We start from the raw sequence: 12561 nt of genomic DNA on the forward strand, positions 1-12561 counted from the left end.
GCTGCTAATGCAGCGACGATAAGGGATGAGAAATTAGTATGAGAAATTGTCTGGAAACATCCCATTTTTAAATTTTTATTACTTCATATTAAGTTTTTATAATCACCATATTCTACAAATATTGCTCTAGCATTTTATAACCTTTTATTGTTTAACTGATTAACTAGAGCACAGTAAAAGTGGCTAGTGGAAAGGTTTGCCTACCTCAGAATGAGCAAAGGGAAGGGCATTTAGGTAATTCTTCAAATCTTTATTTTGCCCATATGAGCCAGCCCTGAAATGGCTGGATAACAAAGGGCTTCCTCTTTACCTTCTCACTTCAGACTTGCACACGTGGTATTGATGAGTGAGGGTAGAGAGTTGGTTTTCCAAATTGATGGAAGGAGCAAGACACCATTCATTTAAACTAGATAAACTTACTAGGTAATGACTTTTGACATTGGTAGAACCTATGTGCTCTGTGACAGAGAAGCAGGTGACAAATGATATGACACAAGAGAACTGAGAGTACACATGTGTACATGTAAACTCTCCTATTACGTTGATCGAGTCGTTTGTTCATCCGAGTGTCTGCTAAGCATCTATCACCAGCAAACATTATTGCCGCTGGGTATCCAGTGTTAAACCAAGCCGGCACTGTTTCTGTCTCACACTGCTCCCTGCTCTACATCCATCCTGAAGCCCATTGGCCACATTCAGCTGAAGGCCACTAGCAGTGCAACCTAACACTTACTTAAACACTTACTTAAACCATGGAAACATACTTAAACCATTAAGAATTTCACGCTTGCACTTTCTTTGTAACTGCATTGCATATTCCTGTGCATGGATTTTATAGCAGGCATCATCACACTGCAGTGTCAAAAGGCTGGATGAACCTGCGACTCTGATGGATGATATGAAATTAAAGAAAGAAGTACTTGTTAACTTTGGTTAGACTTAGACTAAAGTTTACAAAATGTCATCAAGCGACTTGTCCTGTGAGAAGAGAATTAGGAGTAAATAAAATTGTATTTAACAAAAAGTATTGTTGTGTAGGATGGTTATATATGGAAAGAAGAAATGTCTATACTGTAATTCTCCATAAAAGGATGGGGGTCAGAAGTTGAGGAAAGAACGAGATGAAATTCTCACCAAGAATGCTTCAATAACCACAAAATGACCTGAAAATATTTTTTTCAGGGGGAGGGAGCTAGAGTCTCAGATCCTCCAAGTGGAAAGGATGCTGACCTTGAGGAGTGGAAGGTGTTACCTAGCCCTGAGGATACAGGCATCACCACGGGACATGGAATGTGCTGTGTCATAGGGAGAAAGCTAGGAAACATTCTGAGAGCCACAGAAAATGAATGATTTAGAATAGAGCTGTGTAAGCAAAGATGTGTGAGGCCTGTGAGGCCACACAGCATGGACCTCCCAACGTGAGACTGAAGGGTACACAACTCTCCCATGTGAAAGAATGGTTTGTTTCTGTAGAAACCATAACCCTCAAGGGCTTGTCTTGCCCCTAAGAAATAACTCCAGGAATTTCAGTCCAGGCTATGAAAAGATTGGAAGGCTCAGGTGAGAGCCACCTGTGGGATGAGGAACAGAGAGGACTCTTGCTTGCCATGGACAAGCAGTGGACACTGGTCCATAGGAGCACAGAACATCGGGGTCCGAGGGAAGGTTGTTAGGACCTTAAATCCTGGCCTGGCTTTTGTTCTAAATGGGATGAGAAGCCATCGGAAGTGGACATCAATAGGAGGAGAAGCCTTTAGTCATGTGAAGGCTGCTTTCCCCAGTGTAGGGGAATGCCAAGAGTGTTGAGGTGGAAGTGGGTGGATGAGTGGGAGCATCCTCATAGAAGCAGGAGGAGGGGGAGGGGAATGGGAGAGGGGAGAGAACATTTGAAATATATCCAAGAAGAAAGAAAGGAAGAAAGGAAGGAAGGAAGGAAGGAAAAGAAAAACGATAAAAGAAAAGAAAGAAAAGAAGAAAAAACGAAGTGGACATTTGTACAGAAGTCATGCTGTTCATTGTTATGCAAGAATCATGCATCCAATGCATAAGAAAAGAATAAGGTACAGGGGTGAAAATGTGGGATTGGCTATAGATAATAGTCATGTGGATTGGAAGCTGCTATGAGGAAAGATGAGAAATGGGGGCAGCCTCCACTCCTGCGCCTCAGCTACTGAGCCAATGATGCTATCTTTCCCATGATGGGAGGAGTGTGGTTCTGGAGGGAATTCCGTTGGGGTGTGTCATATTCAGTATCACATGCCTACTCTGTGTTTAACTAGAATTTAACATGGTACTTGGACAACTGAGCCTGGAACAGGAAGAGAGGAGGCAGTTTGGAAAAATGCACTTGGGATTCCTTGGGGTAGAGGAGGTATTTGTTACTTAATAGTGACTGCCCTATATCACCTTGGATGAGAGCCAGAGCAGAAGACAGGCAGAGAAGACCAACAGAGCTTCCGCCAAACGTTTGTTTTCGACACATCGTATGTATGTGTATTATGAGTGCCTACGTGTCATGTGTATGCATGTGTGTGGGGGGAGACCCAAAATTGATGTGAAATATCTTTCTTGATCATTCTTTGTCCTATTTCTTAAGGCTCTGCATTGAGCACAGAGCTAACAGGTTCTAACTAGTCTGAAGAGCCAGGTCACCCCATGGGGTCCTCTGTCTTCGCCTCTCAACCATGCCCATTGGCTTTTATGTGGATAGCTTCAGAAGATCCAAACGCTGCTCTTCACCCTTTTCCACGGAGCCCTCAGCCAGTTCTTATCCCACCTCTTGACATTATAATATGACATGGTGATCTACAAATGTGTTGGTATGTAAGCTAGACACACTTCAAGGTTAGAAAGAGACACCTGAGGAGTCCAGAGGGGAAGAGAGATCCAGCACTGTTGATCTGCTAGAGAGCTTGGTGCAAGAACATAAGGACATGAAGGACAGTATGACAAAAGAGGATCTTTAAGGGGTGGCTTTCCAGTTGCTAATAAAAGTTGCTCAAGGACTCAGTGAAAGGAAAGCTGAGAGCTGTGGGTTATGGTGGTTAGCATTCCTAACTGACACTGAGAAGTATGTCCATGCAGTGGGACAACAAAGAGCTGGACTAGGTTCTTGATCACATGGGGAGCAAGGAAAGCGAGACTCAATCCAGGCAGTGTTTTCCTGAAGAGATGTGGAGATGGGCAGTGTTACTTAGGGAGACATTTCATTCTCCATGAGTAGACTTACAGCGTAGATAGAGAATAGTGTTATCTGTCTGCTTCAAGAAGAATCCAGTGGAGAGTTGAAAACACATAACTGTGGTTAATTATACAGAGGGAGAACTGTAAGAACCAGATCTTCAGTTGCATGTGAGCGCTTCTATTATTTTGTGGAGTAACCTGCATTTTATAGTAATTAATTTGTATTCTAGCATTGATTTCTTTTATTGGAAGAATGGTTAGGACAGAGAGCATAAAGAAAAATGAGAGGAAATATAAAAGCAGACAGTAATGATCTATGATTGACAAGTAAAAGTATAACAATAAACATTAAGGAAAATACAGGCTCCACTGAGAACTGTCACTATGAAGACCCAAAACAGTGGCCTGGGGCTGTCAACACAAAGCAGACACACGTTAAATAAACTATGAGTTCCATTGAGAATTATGAAAATGAGACTAGGACCAATATAAATAAAAATAAAATGTTTTCATCGCTACCTTTTGGAGTGCACATAGTGTGTCAAAGCAGATAATAAACAAACCCTGAAAATACTTATTCTGCTTTCCTAAGATATGTTTAGCATTTTAATATTAAGAGATACTTCATTTTAGAATTCAGGATAATTAAAGGGCAATGCCGCAGCCAGTTTCAGATATTGAGTGAAGGCTCTAAGGAGTACAGATGCTTCTCCAGCATCCAATACCTCAGTGGGTCCTTTCTCCTCCTTACAAGAGGAACAGGTCACCGTAATGCTCAGGAATAAGACAACAGTGCAGTTTGACCAGTGGCTTTGGCACTGACAGGGTATGACTTGATTCGGTGGGGGCTGGGCTGGGGTATGTGTCACTGTTATACACTTTTCTTTCCTAAGTACTTTCCCTTCCAAATTCCTTCTTATCTGACATAGATTGTCTTTTCCCCTCTAGCCCCTCCCACGACTCAGTAGTCTATATGAGAATGATGAAGTAGCTTATCTAGGGGGAAGGATTCCAGCCCCGTTTTTCTACAGCCCATAAAAACCAACATCAGAATTTCTACGAGAATTATACAAAACATTGTTTTATTTCATTAAAGCTTTTTGTTAAACTGCTATGATATTTAAAAACATAACTTGCTCTGGATCATAAGTATGTCATTCACGATTTCGAAAAAGCAATCAGATCCTTGAGAACAAAATATATTTTCCTAAAATACCTAAGGAAAACAAGTCAATTCTGCTAGTAGGAAACTAAGCCAGTTTTGGATATATAATTTCTTTGGTCATTAGTTAGATGAGGAGACACTGAAGAAACTTCTACCACCCCAAAATACTCCTTATGTTCATTGAACTCATTCAGGACTTTCAGAGCCTCATGGCCACAAGCGAATTTGTGATCCCCCTGCCCCGGTTTTCTTCCTTCAGGCTTTTGCTTTTCTCTGTAACCTACAGGAAGAATCTACAAGTATATTTTTAGTCTTTTGCTGTTTGTATTTGTGAAAGGAAATATGGTCATCCAAGCGATGGTTATGAAGCTTGTTGGAAGAGCTGACACTTGCTGCCGGCACAGGCACACTGCGTTCTCATTTCACTTTCATGGTTCAGTTATATTTTTTTTCCTCTTGTCAGCCAACCACCTGTTGACACCAATTCCTTGTTTCAGGTCATAGTTCTTGTCATTCGCTTGCTTCTCCTGTCCACCTCACCCAGAACTGTGGTCTTTCAGTTCACTGTTTAGTGGAATCCTGGTGTCATCTGTCCATAGGACCAGAATAGTCCGAGACAGCTGACCTGTACTTACGTGCACAGTTGTCTTGGCTTCTGAGTGATGGCTACAGCCTCTCCATTTGGTAAATGTCTTCTACTTATCCTATTTATATAGAGTCGCTAATGGGTGACAAGCTTCTATGCAAATTGTGAATGGGATGTATGTGAATAGACCTAGTGGTTCTGTCTGCTGGCTTACGTTTTAATGTTCTTAGTTGGAAAATGTGACTGGAGTCTTGCTGTCCTTTGGTTTACTATTCTTAAATAGAGACTTTGAGGAGGTTGGATTGTTACACCATCGCCAGTGTCAAACAAAGAGAGGACTTAGTAAGCTCTGAGAGGAAGTCGGGGTGTCCTGTGTCCATGAAAAATTTAACTGGGAGTTTGGAATACTTTATTTTCTCTGGATAAGTTGCTGGTATATTGCTCTTTTTAACCTGTATCTCAACCCTGAGTAGAAAGTTACCTATTCTTTAACTATAAGGCTGAATAGATCCCATCGAAAAGTTGGCATTTTGTGTTCTTATTTATCTGAAGCCTCTCCAATCTGTCAGGTGCCCTGCTTCCTGTTGCACAGGCTGGCTTAGGTCTAGGAGTCAATGATAAGTGCTTCAGAAAGAACGCACAGGCTGTCTGTGTGATTTTTAGAGATTAGCAGAAGAGAGAAACCTCCAGGTATATAGTGCGCATGTTCTATAAGGCCAGCACAGACTCTGATTGGCTTCTCTGTTTTCTGAGTTAATTGAACAATCCAAGCACAGAAAGAAAGACAAGATAGGAAGTAACCAGCAGTTCTGGGGGGGCGATAACCAGCAGTTCCAGGGGCCTCTGCTCGAAGAGGTAAATGTTACTAAGGGACTGAAGAGGGATACAAATGTATTTTTTAGGGAAAGTAGCTCAAACTGGAGGTTGTCAAAATAGACTTTGGGTTCATTCTGTTATAACACGTTATTAAGCACTGTTGAATATAAGAGCCTCACATGCCACATTCCTTGGCCCAGGACAATTTTCTCTCGTGACAAAGGGATCTAATTCATGTTTAAATAGATTTCTGCCTAGAATGTTTCATTACAGTAATACAGTACTCAGATGGACTCTTTATTTTATTCTGACCTGATTTTTTTATCTGACAGAATATAGACTAGGAGTGACTCAATTTTTTTTTATTTTCCCCCCACTTAAGATAATATTTCTCAATATAACCTTCTGATTTAACATAGTACTGGTGGTGCTATGCACTAGAAGAATCCCATCTCCACATCAGATGTAGTTATATAGAGAACTATTTTGCTATTTGGGCATCTCCACTCAGTGCAAGAAATATAGACTTATCGGGCAAATAGACATATTTTAGCAAGGAATTTACCCAGTGAACATATAAGGCCTTGTATGAATAAATTGAGAAGGGAGACTATACTATTCAAGGGATGAACTTGCTCTGAGCTTCACCAGAAACAATGCTTTAAATTGGCTTTTTAATAATTTACAATTCTCGGGCTGTGCATTCTACTCCTCTCCTTTTCTCTTTCCCTTAATAATTCTTTGTCTTTTCCAAGCTATATTCCTATTTTCTAAGCTCTTTCATTATGTTTTCTATTCTCAATAGGGAATTGAGTGATATTTTAATTGTATTCTTTTAAAAAAACATTGTAATTGATACAAGTCTATCTATTAGTGAAGGAAATGGTAGTAATTTACTAAGCAATGACTACACACTTGATTCTTTCTCTAGGTACCTGTATGTGGGGTAAATATTATTTTTGATCAATGACCAATTATTATTTTTGTAATCAGATGGCTTCATCATTTAATCTCCCAAATATTAGATCATTTTTTAAACAAATGTTTTACATGCCACTCGTGGCAGCAACATCCTCCACTACCAGCAAGGAAAGTTCATGTAAAAAGAAACAAACTTCTAAAATGCCACTTTACAAGATGTCGCAATGGTATTGTGAGCATTTCCTGTTGGGGAAACTTAAGATAAACTGAAAATTAAAAATCTTAAAGAAGTAAAAGAGAATGGAATAGGTTAAAAGTAAATCTGAGAACATCACGCAAATAAATATTAATTCATGAAAATGCATTGATGAACCTATTTACATGCATATGTATGCCGTATTGAGACCTCAGTGTGCACGCACGTGCACGTGCTGAGTCGGACTGAAATGTTGCGATGGTGGGTCTCTTACTGTAGTACCAGGGTTTGAAAGAGACTCCTTTGGAAGTGTTCTCTAATCTCTCTTCCTCTTCATTTTCTTTACCTCTGTCTGTCCTTTGCTATTGTATCCATTTGGCATTGAGTGTGGGAGTGGGAGTATTGTGGAAATTATTAAAATTTCTGGCCCATGGCTTGGTTATCGAGTTCCCAGAAAGATGCACAGCCTTTATATCACAATATGTCTTAAGCAGCACAGGAACTGGCAGCTGCCTGCCCCACCCCCACCCCGCCATGCTGGTGGACTCTACTTTCCTATCCGTAACCCAGTTATTACTTACGAGTTTTCTACGTTCCACCCAGGTAGCTCTTCGCTTCAGTTGGGCAGTCCTCAGGACCACGTTTTTATGCCTCAGCTAATCCATGGTGTCTTCTCCTTTCCCCTCTCCTACATGTTCTCCTGTTCCATGGTGCCATCCCCTCCTCTTTCCTTCCTTGCAGTCCTCTATCCCAAGCCGGAGAAACTTCCTTCAAAGAAAATGAAGACACCCCAGACCACACTACCCTTTTCTCATCAGGGACTCACTGCCCTTCCTCTCAAAATGACTGTCTCTTAATACTTTGTTTTCTTTAAAGAAAATACGATGTTTATATCTGAAAAGTGTCATGGTGATTATTTCCACTTCTATCATTCCCAAAGAGAGGAAGATAGCATTCCAGAATCCACCCTAGAAAGCAATCAGCTTTTTATTTAATTCGTTAAAAATTTCTTTTAATGGATGGTCTTTTTGTTAACAAAATGCTTTTTTAATATGTTTCATTAAGAATCTGATTTCTTGGATATTCCACTTGTGAATATTCTGGCTCTGTAGCCAAAGAATGGGTAATACTCATGGTACTTAGGCCTTTTCTACTAAAGTCATAGAACACCATACATTATAAATGGTATACAATAATTTATGCATGTTCTTTGTCAATAGAATCCTAAGGACAGAACATCTAACTCTTAAGAAACCCAAGCAAATTAAAAACATATGAAACAATAAAAGAAAAAAATTTAAAAAAAAGTATTTAGAAGGGACACAGGCAGAATCAACTAAGATTTAAAATGTATTCGCTTCTGCATTTAAATTTTCTCTTTCAGAATAATAGTTTCGGATGTCTTAAAACAAGGCCTGAATTACAACACAATAATTGTTAAACTATCTTCTGTGAAATCAAGTGTCCAGCAACTGAAATTCACAGTTCCATTCAGTCTTTTGTGGAAGAGTTAGCAGTGTACAGCACAGGGGTCACAGTTTGCTTTTCTTGCAGAGTTGATGACGCTTATCAAACACCATCCAAATTCCACAAGTATCATCCCCTCTGCCACAGTCTTTGATGCCCCTTCTTATCTGCCTGCTCTGCCTGGGCAAGAAGACAATTACATCACGTGGCTTCAGCTACTTCTGTGGTTACACAATGAGTGAGCACATGGCCAGGAGAACCAGCAAGTATCTGTGATACACCATATATATATATATATATATATATATATATATATATATATATATATATATATATATATATTCTTCATGAAGCAGAGGCAGGCCCTGAACTTCTGAACCTCATGCCTCCACACTCTAAGTACTGAGATTGCAGGCTTGGCTCGTCATGCCTGGCTACAACAGTATCCCTCCACCCCCACCGTACTCCCACACACACCCAAGGCTCGATTTTTCTTTCTGTTTCATATCTCAGCAAATCGTTTGTCCCAGAAGTCTTACAGAATTGAGACTTACCTTTGAGCATCAGTTTTTGTGTTGCCACCTAGTGGCAGAATTGTAGAAATCGTACACAGGGAGATTTCCAGTCTATTGTGTATCAGATCCTTTTCCCAAGGCTGGTCCCTGGAGTTTGCCAGCTCACTCAGAATCCACACAAAGTGGCACTGAATCTATTCTGAGAAAATCATCTTAGTTTGATGGTGCATGCCTGTAATTCTAGAAATGGGACTTAGGGAATTGGAGGCAGGAGTCAAAGGTCGTCTTCAGTTATATACAGAGTTAGAAACCAACCCCGAGCTATCTGAGACCCTATCTAAACCACCCCTCCACTAAATTTAAAAGAAGAAAAAGAGAGAAACTCAAAAATGATACTAAATATAACACACACACACACACACACACACACACACACAAAGTATAAGATATATCTTATATGTATATATTATGTGTGGAGTTCTATGTGAAAGACATTATTTAATTGGGTTCAAAAAGAAAAGACTTCTGCACATCTCCCCCATTTTTCTGTCCTATACATTGTAATCTCTACTCTGCTTAGCAAAATTTAAATGATCTTTGTTGCATCTCTTCACATTTTAAAGCAATAGCTTAATTTTTTTTTTCACTAAATCGAAGCACATGGGTGCCAAGTTGTATGCTATTAGCAAGTTTCACACTCCTGAGCAAAGAAATCATCATCAGAGAGAAGATAAAATGAAAATAAAGAGTTGTCTCTTTAGGAGGATAGGTTGGAAGTTTGATAAGGTCAGAAAAAGCAGGGCTTGCCTTTAATGAATACATCAGAAAAGCTCTTGGACAGCTAAGGAATGAGCAGTCGCGTAGAAACTGGATAGGGTTTTAAGGTAATTATATGGTAGATACAGGTTCCCCACTTTCCTAATAAGAAAGTAAAAGGACCCAGTAGTGTGACTTCTAGTAAGAATAAGTTCTTGTGATGACGATCATATAGACTATAAATTATAATTTGTCTGTTCCTTATGATTAAGACATTGGAGGTCTAGCAGATTTCTTCACAGAAAAGTAAGGGTTGTGGGATGTACAATTTAAGCTGTACTTGTTCCTATTCCTCAAACGCTGTGTGCGATACCAGCAAACGTTCAGGAAATATTTATAGAAGAGAGTGTGAGCATGAGAATGAAGAAGAAAAAATCAGTGTCCAACGCTATGTGATGGTGCGGATAAGATGTGTAGGAATTCTGTGGCTAGGACCAGCGTGTAGTCTCAAACTCCGAATGGAAAAGAAATCTTTCCTTGTATTATGAACAGAAGAAAACTCAATGTATATGCCAGCTTCTTCCAATCCAATCTGAGGCCCTTCCACTTAAATGCCTCATATCCCAGCCACCTACCATGGTTTTTCATGAAGCTACAGTGCTTTCCTGCATGTAGAAAATGTCTCTGCGGAAAAGGCGTTGGTTTAGTGATTCCTTTTCTGTGGAGGTACCAACCAACTTGGAAAGCCTCCTCAACTCTCTTATCTGTCCATAGCTTCTTCTCTGGGTGTCTTGCTGCCTTACCCAGTGTCTGGGACACAGCTTCTGAGTATTGGCAGAGTATATGCCTACCTTCCCCAAGGCTAGTACTGCTTATGCCAATGAACCATCTGAGTCTCTGGGTTCTTGGGGAAAAAAAAAAAAAAAAAAAAATATATATATATATATATATATATATATATATATATATATATAGTTTCTGCACTATCCTTGAGTTTCTTTTATTCCATAGTACTTACTCTTAAGAAATAGTGTTTGGTATTACATTTTAGATAATTAATATAATGTGGGTTTTAATGGTTTTTGGAGTTGAACTCTGGTGAGCAAGAAGCATTCTTAAGGTTTTCAAAGGGGAAAGGGAATGGGTGGGTGAGTGGGAGAGCACTCTCATAGAGGCAGGGGGGGGGATAGTGGGATTCCAGAGGGGTAAGAGGATAACATTTGAAATGTAAGTAAAGAAAATATCCCATAAAAAATAAATATATAAAAAAAGAAATAAACGGAAAAAATATTTTCAAAGGGTCATAATGAAAAAACTGTGCTGTATGGACATTATTGTCAGTCCTTCCTTATTCTTTTGTAATATATTGTAAAATATTTACCTGTGGCTGTATGATAAAGAGGACATTAATTGGACCTGGATAATTAGAATCAGCAATGTTTCTTATATAATATACTAAATAGTTATGCCAATTGTATTTCCCAGTAAAAGAAATTATGCATGCCTCTCCCCCGACTCCGTACAATGCGGTTAACCTCATCAACACTGTGCTGCTATAAAATCTGGAAACTGTGGAGTACGGATAATCCCACTATAAACTGTAATAAAAATTACCCTTCCAGACTCAATATTCCCTCCATTAAGTTCATAGACACTGTCTCTTTGTACATAAAGTTTTATGAAATAAATCGACCACTACGCCTGTCTTTACCAGATAGCAAGCTGTTTTGATTTAAAGGCTGATGAAGGTACAATCCGCTTTTCCATGTTTGCGGTGCATGTTGAAAACATAAATTTCCTTTAACAAACCTTAAGTCGAAGGAAAAATGCTCCTCTTACTTGCACCCCGCATTTAAGTATCTCTTTGTGGGAAAGAATCAATGATGTATTTACCGCGGCTGGTTCATTTGTTGCAGCCATAAAAGGAAGATTTGGTTTCCTGTTTCAGCTCCCTGGCCTTAAAGGTGTATTAAGCTAAAGAAAGCTCAAATCTTAGAGAGCATTGTGGGAATTGTCTTGAACCTTTCTGTGTTTAGAAGGCATTGTCAATTCCTTGATTACGTTTTTTTGTCTTCTCTTTGCTAATCTAAAGGCTCCCCTAATCATCTCTGCTGTGGTCTTTGTCAGGAGTAAATGCTTTAAATCAATCCTCTATAAACACCGGGACCTTTCAGACAGAGGAAACCTTCTAGGGCCCTCTCGTAAATCCTCAAAGGACATTACTGTGGAGGAAGTCATAATGTGCTAATGTGGGTAGAAGAGGGGACAGTTGAGGTGAAAGTTGAAGAAGCATTAAACTCCAGTATCACAGTAGATAGGAACAGGTCAGACCGGGAGAAGAGTGGCGGGCGGATGGGGAGCGAAGTGTTTGCACCGTGTAATGTTGCCGCGGTGTCGGTTCTGATGCGTTTTCCCATCATAGGCTGCATAAGATAAAAGCATTCACATATCATATGTGCTGTCTCTACCCTCAGCAAAGGGGTAGAGCTCACCACCACTCCAAAGGCTTTTAACCGGACTCTTAGATTTATTCCTTATACTCTGTGTGACTATAAGTCTTGGCTGCACCTACATTGAACATAATAAATAAAAATGGCGAAGGAGAGTAAGTGAAAGGTATATTTTTCCACCCTTATTTTTATGACCTGTGCTCTCTAAAACATTTCCTCAATAGATTTTTCGCTTTTCCCAATAGGCACAAGAAATTATAGCGCTTCACTTTTTGTAGGCTTTCTTACAATAAGGATATATATATATTTACCAGCCTACTCAAGTTCAGTTCTTATTATTTTGTTTGAAGCTAGTGTACAGATGAGGAAAGTGACTTTTAGCTGTGGGGACACTAAGGGCAAAAGATTGTGTTAGAAGAGATGTCAACATTATTATCAAAGGAACTACTTGATTCACCAAACCAGGGAATTTCTGGATGGGAGGAAGTGGGCTACACAGGCTATTG

The 12561-nt window shown here is 39.7% G+C and overlaps 1 protein-coding gene across 1 annotated transcript in view; it reads left to right on the forward strand.

The window, feature by feature from the left end:
• Klf12 (Kruppel like factor 12) overlaps positions 1-12561 on the forward strand; it is a 363399-nt gene that overhangs the window by 218153 nt on the left and 132685 nt on the right. The gene's annotated exons all lie outside the window — the stretch shown is intronic.

This window comes from Rattus rattus, chromosome 12, assembly GCF_011064425.1.
Source record: "Rattus rattus isolate New Zealand chromosome 12, Rrattus_CSIRO_v1, whole genome shotgun sequence".
In the NCBI taxonomy this organism is placed as follows: domain Eukaryota; kingdom Metazoa; phylum Chordata; class Mammalia; order Rodentia; family Muridae; genus Rattus; species Rattus rattus.